This window comes from Lissotriton vulgaris, chromosome 5 (genome assembly GCF_964263255.1).
Source record: "Lissotriton vulgaris chromosome 5, aLisVul1.2, whole genome shotgun sequence".
NCBI classification, from domain to species: Eukaryota; Metazoa; Chordata; class Amphibia; order Caudata; family Salamandridae; genus Lissotriton; species Lissotriton vulgaris.
This window is the reverse complement of record NC_141693.1, coordinates 1,852,034,007-1,852,054,438: the sequence shown is the minus strand read 5'-3', so window position 1 is coordinate 1,852,054,438 and position 20,432 is coordinate 1,852,034,007.

Sequence of the window (20,432 nt, the reverse complement as noted above, 5' to 3'; positions counted from 1 at the left end):
TTGAAATCACTGTGCACAGCTCACCTCATGTTCATGAGCAGAAAGCAGTGCCTTAGGAGTCTCTCCCTCGACAAAAACCGGAGAAAAACACAGTTTTCGGGCACCCGACGGTAGAGCTTTACCGTCAAGCCAGCCTCACGCGCGGCGCTCAAGCCACACCCCCTCCGTATGTAAGACATGAACAGCTGCAAAGAAGGATATGACTGCAGCTGCCCAGACCTTTTCACCCACTGCCTTTGGTGCGGGGACATGCTATGAACAAGCATTTGCAATGCAATGGGTCTCGCATTAGGAAAGTTTGAGCTATTGGTATTGTAAATGACACATTTGTTATTTATGTGTTGGTTTTGAAAATAGCCAAATTAATAGCTTTAATGCCAATAGTTATAACTTTCGCAAATGTGACACGTAAAGCATTTGTAATGCAATATGTGTTGTATTTACGTGACGTGGATGTATTGATATTACATATAACAATGGCTTTAATTTTTTTTTAATAATGAATACTTAAATAAAAGTTATTGTAATTTATAATGGCAATAGCTTACACTTTTGTAAATAACTTTTGTGAAGATTATGTTCAGTGTATTTTATTGTGACGAAAATCCAAGAACAGAAGTGAAATATTAACATATTTTTTGTAACATTTGTAATAAAGCTTGAAACATTGAGAGAACATATTTGAACTAGTTGTTGTTGTTGAATGGTTGCACAGATTGATGCTGTGGTGGCACTGTGTGATGTTGGGGTGAAGGGAGGGTTGTCTTTTAGGGTGAGATTAGTGCGGATGAAGGCGGTGGGGTACAAGGAGAGGACACAAAGTATTAAATGGCTTTAACTCTGACTGCTGGAGCAGCCAGTGCAGCCTAGGTCTCACAACAAAACAGAAACAAGAAAATCGATTTCTATAACTTTTTTGTTGGTCTGCAGCAAGGCGTGCACAGATTTATTGTTAGAAACTGATAACCATACATTCCAGGGGCTTTGCAGCATTTTCAATATATATTAGCGGTTCACTTTGCTTTAAAGAGTGTAAATTCTGATATTTATTTGCTTCTATGCACTACATTGCTTGGTTTTACGTGTGATAAGTGTCACTCCAAGGTAGTACTCGTAAGTGTACTGAAATGGAAATGTCACACATAAGCAATCTGAAAACCCGGGCAGCCATGGAGATTTAAACAAAATCATTGAAGCGTACTACATACAGGTCCTTCACTGAAAACTCACAAAGAATCTCAATCTAGAAAGTATGCCAGAACAAGGCACCAAGGCCGAAAAAAGCGTCGTTGCAAGAGAATGGTGAGACTAAGATTGCGACTGAGCTGGTCCGAACCGGAGGCTGCCTACGGCTGCTTCCCAAAAGCAAACCTTGAGGGTAAGCGGCCGCTAAAATGAAGTTTTCCTAAACTAATTGAATGCAAATGTTTTATGACACAAAGCCATTAAAAAGGGTTCCGCCATTCCTTTTCTTTTTTACAAACTAGAACATATTGTCTCATTTTTATTAACACACTAGTTACATTTTCAAACTCCCAGCTTGTAGAGAGGCTCTGTTCAACCCCATAAAAAATCCAATTTGTAGTGATGAAGTTCCATGCGTAGAAGTGATGGAGTAGACTTAGGCAAATAGTTCATTTGTGAGTTATTTATAAGATCAGTGGTAGCAACCTCACCAGCAGCAGCCTCCCTGCTGCGCAACCCAAACTGTCAACACTCAAACCAGGCACCCAAGCATTTAACTCATGTCCGTCACACCAACCTTCCACACAGAACACTCACACTGAGCAGCTAGGAACCAGGTAACAAGGTTTATAAACACAACAGGAGGATACTACATACCTTCTCCCCTTAAAATTGTAAATCATTGAACCATACAAAAATGGAAACAACTATGCACAATAATGTACAAATTAGAAAAATAGTCTAAAACCCAGGGATGGAAGGTAAAACGTCACATCACGAGAGGGAAAAAAGACTAAACAAAAGAGGAAAGAAAAGTGAAAAGATACACACAAAAATATCACAAATCCTACTCTTTTAATATTAAAACAAATGAAAATGATTCAGAAACGAATGTCTCCGGAGTTATTAACCCTTATAGTCAGACTCCATGAGGATAACTTCGCCCAGATTCGTTGGGGAGCTCAGGGCAAAGTCACTACTCCCTTTCCCATGGAGAGAGGTGTGCAACAAGGGTGTGCAATAGCTCCATTATTTTCCTTATTTATAAACAGAATTGCAGACTTTTTAGCTACCACCCCCACAGACACCCCTGTACCAGCTGGTGTTAAAATCAAAATTTTAATGTTTGCAGATGACACGTTGATTATCTCAAAAACGCCAAGCGGACTGCCACGAGCCCTTAATCGATTTGAAGAGTTTTGCCAAATAAGGGGTTTGGAAATCAACGTGTCGAAAACAAAAATCATGGCTTTAATTACACAAAAAGCATTCAAGGGTGGTATTGTGCTGAATAACGGGCCCTTGGAACAAGTCACGGACTTTGTCTACTTGGGAGTCACCCGACAGAGAAACCTTAGTTGGAAGCAACAACTTAATTTGGCCTCATTAAAACACCGGCAGCAGGCCGATGTCCTACAATCTGAGTTTAGCTCCTCCTTTACAAAACCAATAAGCCCAGTGCTGCATATACACGATTTGAAAGTGGTTAGATCTGTCCTATACGGCCAGAGCTCTGGGGTTTTGAGAACCTTTCACAAATAACAAGACTTTGTCTCTTTCTATCTCGGCGTGGATGGCACTGTGATAATCCTATGCTCAAAGACTTTGATAGAAAAGCAGACATTTGAGGTGAACAGATCTAGTGTCGCTGGTGTTGAGAATGCTCTATACAGGAGCAGCTTTCCACCTAAACTTGAGAACTACCCAGAGTTCTCTGCTTCTTTTTTTGCATATCTATCTATCTATCTATCTATCTATCTATCTATCTATCTATCTATCTATCTATCTATCTATCTATCTATCTATCTATCTATCTATCTATCTATCTATCTATCTATCTATCTGTCTATCTATCTATCTATCTATCTATCTATCTATCTATTTATCTATCCATCTATATATTTACATACACAAATGCTATTTGTATAAATCTAGCCAAAAGGCAGCAGAGCTCTCTAAAACTAAGCAAGATGTCGTAAGCATTCTCACGAAAATAGTATTATCTACATCCAGAAAAGCCAAGTAGTACACTAGAACTCATGCTTGGCTACATGGTCCTTGTATTTCTTTTGGAGAGCTGCATTAAAGGGTAGGGAATGTAGACATTTACTTTTTAGCATTACTCAACAGTGAAGTGGAAATGTAATCGAAAATGTATCTGAAGGTGCATACCACTTCTAGATTAGCAATGAGCTATATATGTGTACTGGTTTGCGGTTTAAACTGTAGTGCTAAGATACATAACTGAGCGCAGATTTCACATCAATGGGCCACGTTAGCAGGCATCTTTTTTTCTTTATTTAGGGAGCTGATGTAAAAAGATCATGTCATCGGGTTGTTTCTTCTCAGGACTTATTAGTAGCTTAATCAAGCCTAGTTTTAGCCGCCCGTTGCACTTTTATATTTAAAGTTGTGCTTACTTCATTTGCACAGTAGGTCAACAATTAAATAACCAACACTGGGTGCGCTTTCCACTCCTAACATGGGATATCTTCAAATCAGTTTTTTAAAATCAGTAGACGTGTTCAATTAATGGATAGACTCCCAGCTAAGAAAACCAGAATGCAGGGCAAATGTGAAATTGTATTCGTGAGCTGAATAGATCTGAATGGCATCGGCAGCCTGCTGAATAACACTTGGCTTTCAGTTGCGTGGGCGTAATCATGCAACTGATCATATTTCAGCTGTAAACGACAGCTTAGCCTACGCCGGCCTTCTCTCTCAGGGCTGGGCGACTAAGATGTACTCCAGAACACCTACTGCTGCCAAGTTATGTAATGGCATTGAGAGTTGAACCTTCAGCGAGTTCTGGATTTCTATCATTGGAAAATTATTGCCTCAATATTTTGGAACCTGATGTGGGGCCGCCTAGCCATGGTGAAAATTGCGGCGGACACCATAGGGCTGCACTGTACGTGCTGCACCAATAATGGTGTACCATGTGCTGCGGTAATACATGGAGAAGGTACAAGGAAGTTTAACATACAAATAAATATTATGCATGCCAGGAACAAGTTAGACGCATTAAAAGTAACCCGCATAACATTAGGCATTATTACACGAGAGGAGTAATATTGCATTTAGTGCTATTTCTTAGTGCACAAATGCCCCCATGCGTCCACAATATGGCACAAGAAATATCGCTAAATGCAACAGAACAAGAATAGCAAGTGACTAATGCCTTTTTAGGTTAGGATTTCCCCCAAATTCATTTCCGACATTTGACTCTGTTTTCTTAGTGCCAAATGCACCCTTGCATCCAAATGGACACAAGGATGCATTTCCCTCCCCCCAAACTACTGTTAATTACACAAGCAGGAGTGATTGCATAATTTTTGGTAATTTCGTAACAAAGTACGCAGAATTACTGAAATGGCTTCAGGTACTCTGGTATAATTATTATTCCACCCGAATGTAATTAAAAGTACACTCCACGCCTATTTAGTTCTTTTTATGCTTTGCTTTTATAGAATGCTGGGCTGGAGGAAAATCTTTTTGGTCAAAGCTCTATTTAAATCATGCCAGAACGTAGCACCAGACATTGCCTTAGGCATTTATAAATAGCGCTAGATAATTCCAGAGACTAAGAAGGCCTCCTTGGCTTTACTCTTACTTGACTTTGAGAAAGCCTTTGATTCAATTAACTAAGACTTTCTTTTACAGGTACTACAATAGATGAACTTTGGCCATAGGTTCATTTCATAGTTCAAGAGCCTATATTCCCTCAGCGCAAGTGAGAGTTATTGGGGCTGTTTCTTCTGCCTCTCCCATTAAACAAGGAACTCAGCAGGGTTGCCCACTCTCCCCCCTGTTATTTGCATTTGTAATTAAACCACAGGTGAAGTGGGTACAGAGAGATACCTTGATTCAGGGCTTCAGATGAAGAGGTGGGGTATTACACTATATGCAGACAATGTCCTGCTATTTCTGGAATATCCGTTGCAAACTGGACATAGACTTTTGCAAATATGTGCATCTTTGGTCCAACGTCGGACTTGTGGTCAACTGGACTAAATGCTGTTGGTGCCACTTAGGGTGAATACAAGAGACTGGGGTAGACAATCACAGTTAAGCATAGACACATACTTTTAACACTTTGGAATCCATATTCCCATTCAAACACAAGACTATTGATCATACAACATGGCTCCTATGTTGGAAAAGACAGACTGAGACCTGAAACAATGGACACCGTTCTCTTTTCCATTTTAGGCAAGATAGCTCTTTATAAAGTGGTCTTACTCAGATTGTTATACAGCTTACAAAATCTCCCATTGGAAGGTCCTCCCAGTGCCTTTACAGAAAATCAAGGCTTCAAATAGGTCCTTCATGTGGTCAGGGACGCATCCAAGGATCTCTCTGGTAAAGTGCACCATGGGCAAGTATGACTGTGGTTTAGGAGCAACGGATGGCCAATTGTATTACAAAAACAATGGATTTAGGCCCAGATCCCTGTACTGGGGTGAATGTATGACATTGTTCTGCACTCTGTCCATCAACTGTGGTTTTTGCATTTGTCACCCCGAGTGGGATGGGTATGCTCAGACGAGAGTCCCATGCTCTCCAGACCGCTGGATTCAAGCAAGCCGGTCTGAAGACAGCTGAAATGCCAGTAACCGGTCCTCAAAAGGTTGTTTCCGGTCCAGGGAAGGCATGGCTTGGCAGTTCGGGCTGGACTGTTCCCATGAGGCACAGGGTCAGACTGATTTGCATATGGCCATGTCTGAACTGGGGTGGTGTGGAGTGCAAAAAAACGATGGATTTAGGCCCAGATCCCTGTACTGGGGTGAATGTATGACATTGTTCTGCATTCTGTCCATCAACTGAGGTTTTTGCATTTGTCACCCCGAGTGGGATGGGCATGCTCAGACGTGAGTCCCATGCTCTCCACACCACTGGATTCAAGCAAGCCGGGCTGAAGACGGCTGAAATGCCAGACACAGGTCCTCAAAAGCGTCTTTCCGGTCCAGGGAAGGCATGGCTTGGCAGTTCGGGCTGGACTGTTCCCATGAGGCACAAGGTCAGACTGATTTGCATATGGCCATGTCTGAACTGGGGTGGTGTGGAGTGCAAAAAAACGATGGATTTAGGCCCAGATCCCTGTACTGGGGTGAATGTATGACATTGTTCTGCATTCTGTACATCAACTGTGGTTTTTGCAATTGTATTACTAGGCAGCACATTTGACACTTATCAATGCCTGGCTATTTGGCAACGAAAGTAACCCTACTTCAATTCAATTCAAAGAATCTTTATTCGGTGATTAAAAAACACCATAAAAGCACACACATATATACATAGTAAAAAGTAATTAAACATTTCCAAGATCCTTTGTACGGAGTATTAACAAAGCATAAAATACAAACAGTGGAACAGTGTGTAACACTTAAAAGGGATAAAATTAGAAACATTTCAGTCTTCTCCTCTAGTGAGCCTTAAACGGGCCGCTACCTTAATAAAATTCATGATACTACACAATGTTAAGGGTTCCGAAGCTTTCTGTAAAAATACTAGTGCCTCCCTAGCGTGAACCAATTTGGCTTTTTTTAAGAGGTTTACAAGAAATCTGCGCCTGGGCATTGAGTAAAAGGGGCAGAGTAAAACAAAGTGAAGGGAGTCCTGCGGAGACCTGTTGTCGCAGCCGCAGGGCCCCTTCTGTTCAATTGATGTAGCAAATCCTGCTGGTGATGCCAACATAAATGGGAGTAGGTTCAGTCTGAAACGGCACATCAAGAACCTATCCTGTGCGTTATACATGAGGTACAAGTATGGCTCCATACCCTCCACGCTCTTCACTAGGTTATGGGCCCTCACTGTCTTTTTACACCCTTCAGCCTCAGCTCTGCATAGGTTTTTCCGCTCTAGAAAATTTTTCCCTACTTGCAACTTATTCTGGGCTACAATTGTTGCAGGGTTAGTAAAGAGGTTCCCAAAGCCTAGCTCCTCTAGGGTGTTCTTCACATAATGGAGCCAGGGGAAGCGCATACATTTGTCCCTCTCTAAACAATCCGATAAGATTTCTCTACTGAGAGACGCATCAGGATTGACCCAGATTTTTAGCCAGTCTACAATGGGCCTCAGTTTTACCAGGTCTTCTATGTATGGCCTCCCTAACTCCCTGTGGGCAATCAGTCCAGCAGTACTTTGGGGTACCCTCAGGATTGATTTCAAATATTTGTTTTCTTCCCGTTGGATTCTAGTGGTATTGACAAAGCCCCATACTTCTGCCCCATAAATTACTTTGGAGCATGATACAGAGCTATACAAGTTCATCACCTGTTCCGGGGACCATCTTCCTAGCCTCCTGCCGTAGCTAGCTATTGCCCCGTTAGCACAACGCTCCTCCACCAAGGAATCAAACTGTAAGGCGCCATCAAATGTTACACCAAGATAGGGAAACGTTTTAACCTCTTCTACAATGTGACTCCCTATTGTGTATGTGAATTTGGAGGTCGTTTTTTTCCCCGCCAAGAGCACATAAGATTTACCCAAATTAACAAAGAGGTCCAGGGCACCCATGAACTTGACGAATCCATCGATCAAGATTTGTAAGCTCCTGGGTGTACGTGCAATCAGTACCGCGTCATCTGCGTAAAGCAGAACATGAATATGACGCGACCCGACCCTTGGGCAATCTGCCTTCAGACCTAACAGAAACTGCTTCAAATTATTAATGTAAAGGGAAAACAAAAAAGGGGCAAGGATGCAGCCTTGTCGGACTCCACTCATACAGGGAAAAGAGTTAGTCAGTCCCCCCTCCCTATTAAATCGGACCTTAGCCGTGGTGTCGCTGTGCAATTCCCTCAATATGTTAATTAGGCCACTCTCTATCCCCATACTAAACATCATGCCCCACAATTTCTCCCTATTGGCGTGATCAAATGCCGCTGCCAAATCCATGAAACCCATATAAATGGATTCATCACTAGCCATGGTGTATTTGGCAGTCAGCATATAAAGGTTCAGGCATTGGTCACTAGTGGACCTCCCTGTCCTAAATCCATATTGAGTGTCCGAGAAGATGTTATTTTCTTCGGTCCACTCGGACAGTCTGTTAAGAATTGCCCTTCCCAAGAGTTTTGCTGACACGTCGATCAGGGAAATCGGGCGGTAGCACTTGGGGTCGTCCCTGTTGCCCTTCTTAAAAATCGGCACAAATACCGCTTTGGACCAGGACGGAGGCAGGCCGCAGATAATAGCAGTGTTAATGACCCTTGTCATTAGAGGGGCCCAAAGTTCAATGTTGCTCAGAAACAGATCTGGGGGAATTCCGTCGGGCCCCGGGGCTTTATTTTTAGTCAGGCCCTCAATCCCTGCAGTGGTGAATTCTACCGGTGGAGCCTGAGTTGGAATAGCCGATAACTCTACAGTAGTGCCAGGCTCATGGTTATACAGACTCCTGTAGTGGGTAACCCACTGCTCTGGGAGGATATTAGCCCCTATCTCCGGGGTGTCTTTTTCCTGGAAAGTTGGGTTATTAATAATTCTCCAGAAGCCCGCTAGATCCTTTCTTTCCCCTGCTTCTCTTAAATCTGCCCACGCTTCTGCCTGCAAAACAAGTTTCCTCCTCTTAATCTCTTTTTTATAATTTTCTCTGCACGCCTCTAACTTTATGGGGGACCGTTGGTTTAGATTTAAGGCAGCTTTTCAGCTCCCTCAGAGCTTTGGAGCATTCTTTATCGAACCATCGAGGGTTCCCGTGGTTCTTTAGGGGCACGCTAGTCTTTAATAGACCGTCGATCAGATTAGCAATCTGATCGAATGCATCCAGTAGCCTCAATCCGTGAACTTCTGCATCTAAACAGTCATTGATGGCAAGTTTGCCGGCATCCACCAGGTCCTTATAAAACCTTTCCCCGTCAATTTTGGCCCACTTTAGTCTCCTGCCTTGGTCTGTTGCCCTCTCAGTGTTTGTGCGTTGGACTCTATTACTTGAGCCCACCCTGTACAGCAACTCCAAGACAAGAGGGTTATGGTCACTGAAACCACTCCATTCGATCCCTGCACCAGTTATCTTATTTATCAGAGATCTTGAGACCAGGATATAGTCTATGAAGGATGAGCATCCTCTACCCTTAAATGTGGGTGGGAGTGTACCATCCTTCTGCGTCCCCATCATGTTAATAGTATGTTCCAGGTCATACTTGAGCCGGAGCGTACTGAAAGCTAACCCTGTCGGCGTATGGGAAAAGTGCGGCCCCTTCTCCATGGGGCATTGGGACCAGTCTGTATTTATTTGAACCAGTGCCGGGCACAGATGGCAATTATAGTCTCCCATAACCAACAGCGCATGTGGCTGCCCCTTTTTTTGGCCCGTTGTTTCCTGACCCAACCTGTGATCCAATTCAGCAGCAAGAGGGGTGTGGGTTCCCGCTGTCTCATTATTGTAGATATTAACGACTACAAATCTAAGCCCCTTCCCGGAGAACCTAACTGCCTGGATCCTATGGGAGTTCCAGTCAAGGCAAATGCAACTGCCCGGAAGGCCCAGGTCTATGTAAATAAATAATCCTCCCATGGCTCTCCCTGATCTTGATTTTTGGGCGGGTACAAAGAAACTCTTATACCCTTGCAGGTGGAAGTTATTCTCCGAAGCCCAGGTCTCCTGCAGACAGATTACATGGAATTTCCTAATATAGTCGAACCACTCTTTGTTATTAAATTTTCCAGCCAGGCCAGCTATATTCCATGAAATAATTCTCAGTGCCTCACCCCCCTGCTCCACTCCCCCCTGGTGCCCCCTTTGTAACTCACACCCTGATTTTTCCGTATCCGGCCCATGTACCCCTCCTATACATACAATGTCTACAGCCCTAGGTTCATCCCGCACAGGCGTCATGCCACAGCCTGATGGCGTTTGCTTTGCCACAGGAATTTGCTCCTCCCGCTCTTCTTTCAAAACCCCTTTACCCCCTACTCCCCGAGCACCATTATCCATTTGTCAATCTACCCCCTCTTGGCCATCCAGACAATGGAACCGGTTAAATGTATGAAGGGGTAGATCTGGGCGGCTGAATACTGGCCTGGGGTTAAACTCGTGACGATCGCCCCTCCGACCAACCCTTTCCCAGTTATTATAGGTTCGAGTCGTATGTGCAGGGGCAGGGACAGGGGGAAAGAAGAAAGACACATGGAGGGTTTGAATAATTGACACCTGCGATCTATTCTTTCCCTGGCATATGTGAGAGACAGTTCCAGCGTCCCTGAAGCTCACCAATATGCAATCCCCTATAATGGATTTGCGTGTTCTCCCCACCCAGGGCACCCTTCTAACCATTATGATTTCGTTGTTTAGATGTACTGGTAAGGGTCTATTCAAGTTTAGCCACTTAATTACCCTGCTTTTTAGGGCACAGAAATCCTCAGCTTCACCCACCTCTAGCGGGGGAACACCCGCCATGACTACAGTAAAGTCATTTGCCTCTGGTGGTAAGTTAGGTCTACGTGGCCTGGGGGGAAGCTTCATTAGTGGTGTTAGTGTGGCACTAGCTATAGGCTGTGCTGGAGGAGCAGAGTTTGCAGGGGGGGTAGGCCCAATAGGATTAGATGATTCTTTGGGGCAGGGTTATTCCTCTGGGATTGTGGTGGGGCAGCCGCAATCGCAACCTGTGTCGGGGCTAAACTCGTAACGATTTTTGGGGGCTGTTTAGGGGCTGTTGGAGTGGCGATGGGCTCAGGGGGCCTTCCTTGAGGGTTGACCGGGATTTTCATGCTACTTAGTGTAGCCTCAAGGATGGTTAGTCTAATTTCCACCTTTTTGATGCTTTCACTAATTGATAACAGTAGTGACCTGAGCAGAAATTCCAAGTTACCTAGCGGGGCGACAGAGAGGGGGGCATTAGCAATGTTATTTGCAGTCTCTTTAATCAAAGCGGGGGCCGAACCGTTCTGTGCAGCAGGTTTAGGATGTGAATCATCCACTGTTGTCACAGTCGGTATGGGGGGTTTAAATGACTTCCCAAATTCAGAATGGGGGGTTTTGGGTTTATTTTTTCCCTGGGCACACCTCGTCTTCCTCCTACGTTTGTTTGGGGGGGGCCCAAATACTCCTTGTGCTGCAGCTGGCTTAGGTTTAGCTTTCCTATGTTTCGGGGCTGGAGGAGGTTGAGAAATTAGATCAATAGTCACCCTGCTTGGGCTTATGCTACTCACTGGGGTTGAGCTCGTGGGTGACGCTGAGGGGGTATTTGTACGATCCCTCAGCAGGATTGGGACATCATCTATTGGGGTCAACTCTTCACTAGGCGTGGAGGGATATTCTCCAAGAGGTCTATTTTTCAGATTGTCTATAGAGCGTCTCCGCTCAGCCCTGAGCCGGTTTAGAGTGCTCTCCTTGTCCACATCCCCCACAGCCCGAGGAAAGTAATTCTCTAAGGTCTTATTTTTTAGTCCTCCCTGCTTCATGGGGGTGCTTTCCCTTGCCGGGGACGGCATGGCGTCTTAGGGTTTAATGAAGACTATGGGGCACTATATCAAATAATTTAACCAGAAGCCTGAAGACAGGACCAAGAGAGTAGGCCCAGCCCAGCCTACTCCGGCCTATGACGGCCTTAGACGGTCCCGCCCTTGTCCCGGGCTTCTCCCGGCGCGCTCCCGCTCGCTCCCGCGGAGCGGAACCCCTAAGGACTGTTATACGCAGGGCAACTCTGTGATAGGCTGATAGGCGGGGGGCTTGGCCAGCGGGGAGAGCAGCCCAGGTGTTGCGAGTTGGGCGCGCAGGGACTCCTGGACACTGGAGTCCCTGCCAGAAAGCTCGCAGCCCCGCCGACACACTTGCCTGCCCCGCGCTTCCCTCTGCGATGTTCCAACCACTCGGCAGCAGTCCAGGTGAGTTCCTCGAGCACTGCGGGACCCGCGAAGCGGGTCCGGCGAGGCGCTAGGCGGCTCCTTGAGAGCAGGACACAGCAATCCACAATCCTCTATGAGACAAAGGCAGAGGTCAGTTCCACGCACTCCAAAAGGGTCCCTTATGGTACTTATAGTCCTGTCTACAACACTCCACATCTGGGACTACACATTTCTGACACCCAAGAAAAAGCTGTAACTAGATGGTTATTTGCCCCAGGTATGGGCAGCTTGAGAACTGCAAAATAAAACTCAGCCCGTGACAAAGTCTACAGTCAAGCAAATGAAGAGTCAAAGGAAAATAAGAACTAATTAGGCCAGTCGCCTCGCCGATGTAATCAAATGATGACTTTGTATAAAAATAAAGAAATGTACAATTGTTCTGGTTATAAAAATTGCTGCTTTGAAATAGGTTACCAATAGACTTACTATCGCCTACTTATAGAGTAGAGAGATCTTTGCTCAGGGAAAGAGTGTTACACACTTACGATCTGACTCAAATATCCCCAACTTCTAGCTTACCCTTGGAGGCGACAAAGGCCACGCTATGGGTATGGCAGAGGGATCGTTCAAAAAAACTATTAGAAGGGAATTGGTTGGCTAGTACCCAAATGTGTGGGGGGGGGGCTATGGACAGAAACATATCTGAAGTACTCAGGTTTATTTCAGGTTTCTGCAGCTCAGGAGCTTCCGCTCATTGTACAACCAACTAGAGACCAAGATCACATTAGAACCTATGGGGATGGCCATATCAAGAGTCTATCGAACGCTAGTGGTAAACATGTCTGACCCGATGGTGGCTCTAATACAAAAATAGAAGGAAGACCTAGGTACACTAGATAACAAATGGGTGGAGAGTGGCATGGCCCCGAGGGTCTTCGCAATCTCGGCCCGCCTTCGTTTGATTCAATTGAAGTATTTTGACGGAGCTTATTACATCCTGAGAAGATAGGCCATGAGGCTGACCCAACTTGTCACCATTGCTTTGCTGAGGACGGCTCCTTCTTTCACGTAATTAGGACATGCCCGATTGTACAGAGACACTGGTCGCAGATAGAGTCAGCAACAGCTACAACCCTTGGTAGACCACTTAGATTCACCCCCAAGAGGGACCTCTTTCGCCTACTGGAAGAAAAGGGGGTGGGTCAACACGGCTCCGGACTTTTATTAGGAAAGTGGCTGTATTTCGGCAAACAGGACCTTGGCAACAGATGGCACTCCGAGATGGCACCGCTGCGGAAAGAATGGGGGTATAGGAATGGATAAAGGGGTTCAATTTGGAGAAAGAAGTATAAAAAGGTGATGGGGTGTCCTCGGAAATATGACAAGATCTGGAAGATCTGGACTGAGAACTCTCACTCATTGAAGCAGAATTTTAAATTCCATGCTTACGGCTTGACACTCTCTACAGTGCAGTTGCAAGGGTTGGTCATGCTGTACAACATTATCACATGTGAGTTACTGTTTAGTTACTGTACTGCGCTGAGGTACATGGTTGATGTTATTCATGTATTGTTTTTAGGTGATCTTAGAAAAGAAATAAAGATTGTTATTTTTAAAAAAACTTTAAAGTTTTTTTATAAGGTACAAGATGAGTGTCACACTAGGATTGCAGACAATAACGTTTTCCAGTAAATCATCATGGAATGTTGAACTGTTGATTTCATTACAAGAGGGAACAATAAATAAACAAGGAGAAACTTGGAGACCCACATTCACCAACAACACTATTTTGTACATTCCATAATGTCATATTGTTACGTAAGTATTGTATCAAGTACTGGCAAATACATTCTTAGGTGGATTAAATATAGTCTAGAAAGTCTGGTAGATTATCTCACTGACTTGATGATGGGGAAGGACTGGGCCTGTAAATTCCGGATCTGTGTAAAACCATGATCATATGGGCTGGGCCACCTCTGTGCGGATGTATGACGTTACAAGGCATACTTTTACAACGCATACCATTACAACAGATTTTTTACAACGCAACATCCATTACAACGCATTCCATTACAACGCATGCCATTACAACTAATTTTTTTAAACTACCTTTACAACGCATTCCATTACAACGCATACTACCTTTACAACACATACCATTACAACGCATATGGCTCACGGTGTAGAGCAGGCAGATCCTGAAGCAGAGGTCAGACCCGGGACCAGGGTTCAATTCCCGACGCGGCAGGGTCTTGAGCTCAAATGTCCACGGACTTGATAATTCTCGCTTCGGTGCCTGCTCTAATCATGGGTTCTCACTCTGCAACTCTGGGCATTAAGCTTGCTTAATCTCCACAACGGCCCCCCGCGGCGGGATGCCTGGCTTTCACCTTGGGGATGCCCTGGAGGGGCTATCTCACAGGGAAAAGCCAGGACGGGTTCCCAAGGCAAGCGCCGAGATACCCTTCGGGTCATCGAGCGCTATATAAGAATACACATACATACATACCATTACATTGCATGTATGGTAAGTATTGGATAGTGTAGGGGTAAAAATTACTATTCTAACTCCAGGGGGGTGCAACAGTAGGGTAAGTGTTGGATAGTGTAGGGGTAAAAATTACTATTCTAACTCCAGGGGGTGCAACAGTAGGGTAAGTGTTGGATAGTGTAGGGGTAAAAATTACTATTCTAACTCCAGGGGGTGCAACAGTAGGGTAAGTGTTGGATAGTGTAAGGGTACTATGCGTTGTAATGGTATGCGTTGTAGTGTCATGCGTTGTAATGGTTGCGTTGTAATGGCATGAGTTGTAATGGATGTTGCGTTGTAAAAGTTTCGTTGTAATGGTAGTGCGTTGTAAAAGTTGCGTTGTAAAGGTTGTTTCCCCCTCTGTGACGCCCTGCTTGATAGGAGTCGAAGCCTCAAATATAGCCACCCTGAAGGATATCAATGCAATTTTTCCATGGCATAAATATGCCAAGTCTTGGGACACCACATATTTAGTGGGGATGTATTATCTTGTTTCCAAGTATGGACTATTGTTAAACAGGCAGCAGGTAAAACATGTGTGAGGTGTTTTTCCGTATAAGTGCTCTGTTGGTATTTTACATCTTTCCACATGTCTCCCAAGAGTAATGTTAGGGTTTTACAGGGTAGCTCAATGGTAGTTCATTATTTGGTTAGGTCTATTATATCCTTTCAGAAAGCCTGGACCTGATCACAATACCACTACATGTGGGCCCTCATTCCTCTCGCCTAATAACTACTCCAGCATATCTCTTGTGAGCTAAATAACACATTTAGCCATCCTGATGCAAGATAACATCATAGGATAATCATGTATCTATTTTCTTTATGTTATGTACAAATAGAAGCTTCTTATGCCCAATGCATTGAGTCCGTCTAGGAATCCTCAGTTTTTTGTATTTCCAGTACATTTTCCCATGTGGAGGTGTACAGTGGTTTTGTTGAACGCGAAATACTGTTGAATAATTTATGTAGAATCGATATCCCTCTCTTTGTTGATCCATTTTTTAAAAGCAATTTGATTGAAGATGGGTCTCTCAATGCGGATTACATCCGTTTCTGTTGCTGTGTGCTGTAAGCTAATTGGGCATATTTAAAGGGGTCGAGTCGAAAGAGCTGGAAAACTTGTTCACAAAATGCATGAGATTTAATTTGGCCTGCACTATACAAGTCAGTGTGTGTCACCATGGAGGCTGTGAACCACTCTCTAAAGCCCGTCAAGCATGCCTGTTGGGAAATCGGGATGGTTAAGGATTGGAGTGAAGGGTGAGGGAAACTAGTCACTCCTCTTGATCTTATTATCGCTAACCAATGTCCCATTGTGACCTTGGTTGACAGGAGAATATTTTTCCCTATCGGGTATCCTAGGAGGTATCCAAAGAAGTATATGAAGGGGCAGTTTTGTGCATCGTCTTTTAGGTCGAGCCTAGCGCAGCGTGCATGCGTTGCTCTATGGGGAGGCCTCTTGGAATCACTCCAGACTTCCCCGAAACTTTTCCGTGTGGTTTTTCAACTTCCACGCATTCTATTGGCCTTTGCGCGTGGCTTTAAAAAATGATAGCATGCATTTGGCCAAAGGCGGGTGCATGTCCCACCTTTTCTCTAAATGTTCACTCCCACGGCCACCAGCTGTCGGGAGCGAGCAGCGGCGCGCAGGCTGCCAGCTGCATTCCTCCCTTGTCGTGGATCATGTTACAAATTAAACATAGCGCTGTCGCTTTCCCTTTCCCGGACACGCGTGCTTGTCTTCCATACTTGTCTGTGGTTCTTTTTCATGTTCACTTCCTTATTTGTTTCTGGCACTTTTTTATTTTTCATGCTATCTCTCATTGGCTTATTTGATTGCAAGCACGTTATTTAGTTAAAAGTCATCGTAGAAAAAGGCAGCGCACGCCTGCAAGGCAAGCATAGTCATGTCAGCTTAGCAGACCGCCGCACTTCCGGAGCATTACCGGTGTGTATACCATGGACACTATGCTTCCAATTCCGGTGCATTACCCCGGTGTGTATGCCATGGCACAATACGCTTCAACTTCCGGAGAGTTACTGGTGCGCATACCATGGCACACTAGGCTTTTACTGCAGGAGCATTACCCATGTGTATACCATACAGACGACTCCTCCACTTCCGGAGTATTACCAGTGTGTATACCATGGACACTACGCCTCCACTTCCGGAGCATTACCAGTCTGTATACCATGGCACACTACACTTCTACTTTTGGAGCATTACCGGTGTGTTTACCATGGCACACTACGCTTCCACTTCCGGAGTGTTACCCATGTGTGTATACCATGGCACACTAGGCATTTACGTCTGGAACATTACCCGTGCTTGTACCATGGCACACTATGCTTCCACTTCCGGAGCATTACCCGTGTGTATACCTTGGCACACTAAGCTTCCACTTTCAGAGCATTACCGGTGTGTTTACCATGGCACACTACGCTTCCACTTCCGGAGCATTACCAGTGTATACTGTGGCACACTAGGCTTTTTCTTCCGGAGTTTTACCGATGTGTTTACCATGGCACACTATGCTTCCAAAGCATTATCGGTGTGCATACCATAGCACACTACGCTTCCATGTCGGAATACTGAAAATGCTCCACTTCCGGAGCATTACCAGTGTGTTTACTATGGCATACTATGCTTACAGTTCCATTGTATCCCATGGTACCCAAGGCTTTTACTTCCGGAGTATTATTGGTGGGTATACCATCGCACACTTTGCTTCCACTGCCGGAGCATTACCGGTGTGTATACCATAGCACACTAGGCTTCAACTTCCAGAGCATTACCGGGGTGTTTACCGTGGCACACTAGGCTTTTACTTCAGGAGCATTACCCATGTGATCATGGACACTACGCTTCCACTTCCGGAGTTTTACCGTGTGTCTATCATGGCACACTAGGCTTTTTCTTCCGGAGCATTACCAGTGTGTATACCATGGCACACTATGCTTCCACTTCCGGAGCATTACCAGTGTGTATACCATGGCTGGCAAGGTACGTGAAAGTTGGTAAAAAGCAGCAATCCGTACACTCCATGGGGCTGCTCATGAAATTAATTCAACAGGAGCAAAAGCCACAGTCTCCGGTCTCTCCAGCAGCCTTAAGCAGCATCCTACACTTTTACCATCAAAGTGCAAGATGCTGCTTAATGCTGCTGGAGGAAGCAGTGTCGAACAGTCTGACCACATACATTTTCTACTCTGGTCTATTTGCTGCCGCTAGCATTGCAGCAGTCTGCTATGAACTGCTTTTCTCTGTGGCCAGTATTGAAAAGACTAATTGCATAGAAACAGCTGAATTATTGAATATGCAAGTGACTGCACTTCTGCAGTACAGCCTGAATAAAAAAAAAACAGCAGAGAGATGTGAATAGGTTCCTTCTGTGTGAGAGGGTAATAATTGGGGTCACCGGAGTTATGTGGCATGGGATGGCAAAATATGCAGCAGGGTTGAGTAAATTATGTGGCAGGAAAAGGCAAATTACGAGGCACAATGCTGCACATTTTGTGACGGTATTACTTGATTATTTTGCCTGTAGCAGGGTTTCCGTTCTCCCACAGAACTGTGCACAGAGATCTAGAACCTGGGAGAGTTAGGGTGACCCAAAACTCACCTTTGTTTCAGAAATCCCCTTACCAAGCTAGCTACAGTGTCTCATCAGTAGTAATAACTTACCAATGACTTAGACAATCCAGAACATGAACTTAGAGTACCTCAGGTATCGTGGAACACATGAACACTCTTTCGTTATATTATCATTCCAACCCGAAACTGGGAGGCAAAGAATACACGTGCAAGTTTGAAATGTTTATTTTTCAATGCAGCATTCTCAAACGCAGTATCTTGTATAATATCAACATACATATTATAAAAATCAGAGTCAGCAGCATAGTCACTAATCCATAGTAAGCAAAAGGTGATAGCATGTTATGATGCAAAAATCTATAGAATTCTGTATCACCTATATTTCGCGCACCCTAATTAGCATATTATATTATATCTAAGAAGGTCTCATCTGGGTTCTAGCAGGGCGGACCCATACCTCTAATTCTCAGTAGGAGGAGATCACATCAACAGCTACCAGCTCTCTGCATGCTCAGCATCAAGTGTGTTGATTCATTCCCTGTAACTGTATCTTAAACTCGCGTAGAGCCCAATGTTGGCAGCAACATTATTTGTGTTATGTCTAACGTGGTGCGAGGATCAGGCCTTCAGCAACCTTGTGTTAGGTTATTCTTAGAGTGTGCAGTTCTCGGTGTACAGACAGTTGTACCAAGTGTACCAAGAACGACTGATACTAGAGCGAATAACATATTATTCTCAAATAAATCACATCTTTCGTCTAGGTTGAAAGCTACAATAACAATTAGGTGTCGTGTGCAAACTCAAGCTGGAAGAAAATATTGCGTTTAAACATTTAATAAGCTCATGCTAACTTAACACAATATATAGAAACGTAGTAACCATATGACACCCCCCCAATGATCCGAGGACGGTTTAAAAAGGATAAAACACAAGCTAATACCATATGAAAGGTAAAACATGAAAGCAGAGTTCAATGATATTGAGCCAAGCTAAATGTATGCAAATGTATGTAAAATTTAAAAACAAAAATATGTATGAATGCCTATAGTGGCCACACAAAATTTAAAAGAGGAACTTAAGGCCTACTCTCAGTTCATAGGCCCAGAACATATGAAAATCGAATGTTCGTATTGAAAAAAGGCACCATTCAGAATTACTAAAAAGTCACGTGCCATAATAATGAAAGTCTTCAAAGTCACTCATGGGTTGAATGAATATGCAAAATAGGTAGCTTCAGCTTCCAACATGAAATCACTGTCATCATCCGAAAACAGTTCAGCCATCCAATTAAGCAATGGGAAAGAACATACGTGCTCCTCCAACACTGATTCCTCCAGCAACATCAGAGGACAACTCAGTGGGTTCTCGAGAACGCTATGTGCCAGAAAGTCATGCGCCGCTGCGAATATGTCCCACTGACCCATTAGTCCATGCATCGCTGCCACAGCCATAACCCTTTCGCCAGAACAGACCAACTCGTGAGCCACTACGGGGTTCATCAGCTGATCAAAGTCGACGTCAGGAGAAGTCGGTAAACAGAGACACAAATCAATGGCCCAGTCGAAATCACAGCTCAGGCAATGAAACACGGGCTGGACACATGTGAAATAGGAAAATCTGAACGATAATCCAAAAGCCGTGCTTAAAGTCGCAAGCGGCAAGGAGCCATAGTAATCAAGCATCCGGTTGCGAAACTGCATCAGTAGGGGCTGAGCGTTTCCTTGCGCAGGATGGGCATCCATGTTTTATAAAGTAAAATATCACCAGAACGCCTGCAGCCAAAGCCAGCAAAACAGGAAATCCGCCAAACAGGCTTGCGAATATAGAATGAAAGAACGCAGGGATAATACCAAATACTTTTTCAAATGTAGTCACGAGACCACTGCTAACCAATTTAAAAAAATGAGCCAGGCCCACTGTGGAGGAGGCATTGAAGATTTGATGAACCAGCTCGCAGAAATGAAACGGCAAATCAGTACTTAAAAGTGCTTGCACCTCTGTGCGTGTGTTTGCTATGTGAAGGACATAAGTTTCGCGGGCAGAGCTCAGGGCCACCTGCTTTTGAGACAACAGTGCTCTTATACGGCTTAAACCATTGAACTCAGCCTTCAAGGTTGGTATTCTTGGCCAAATTAAAACATCAGAATTCCCCTGCGTGGGTGGATATAACACATTCTTGCAGCAAACCACCCTCTCTGAAACGGTAACCACATAAGCGATACCGGCCTGTAACCCACAACAAAGTTCGTTATTCAAAAGTAAATAACTACAGTTGGACAATAAAGTGAACGTGGGAACTATTGCAGGAACTGGTGTCCCTTTCAAAACACA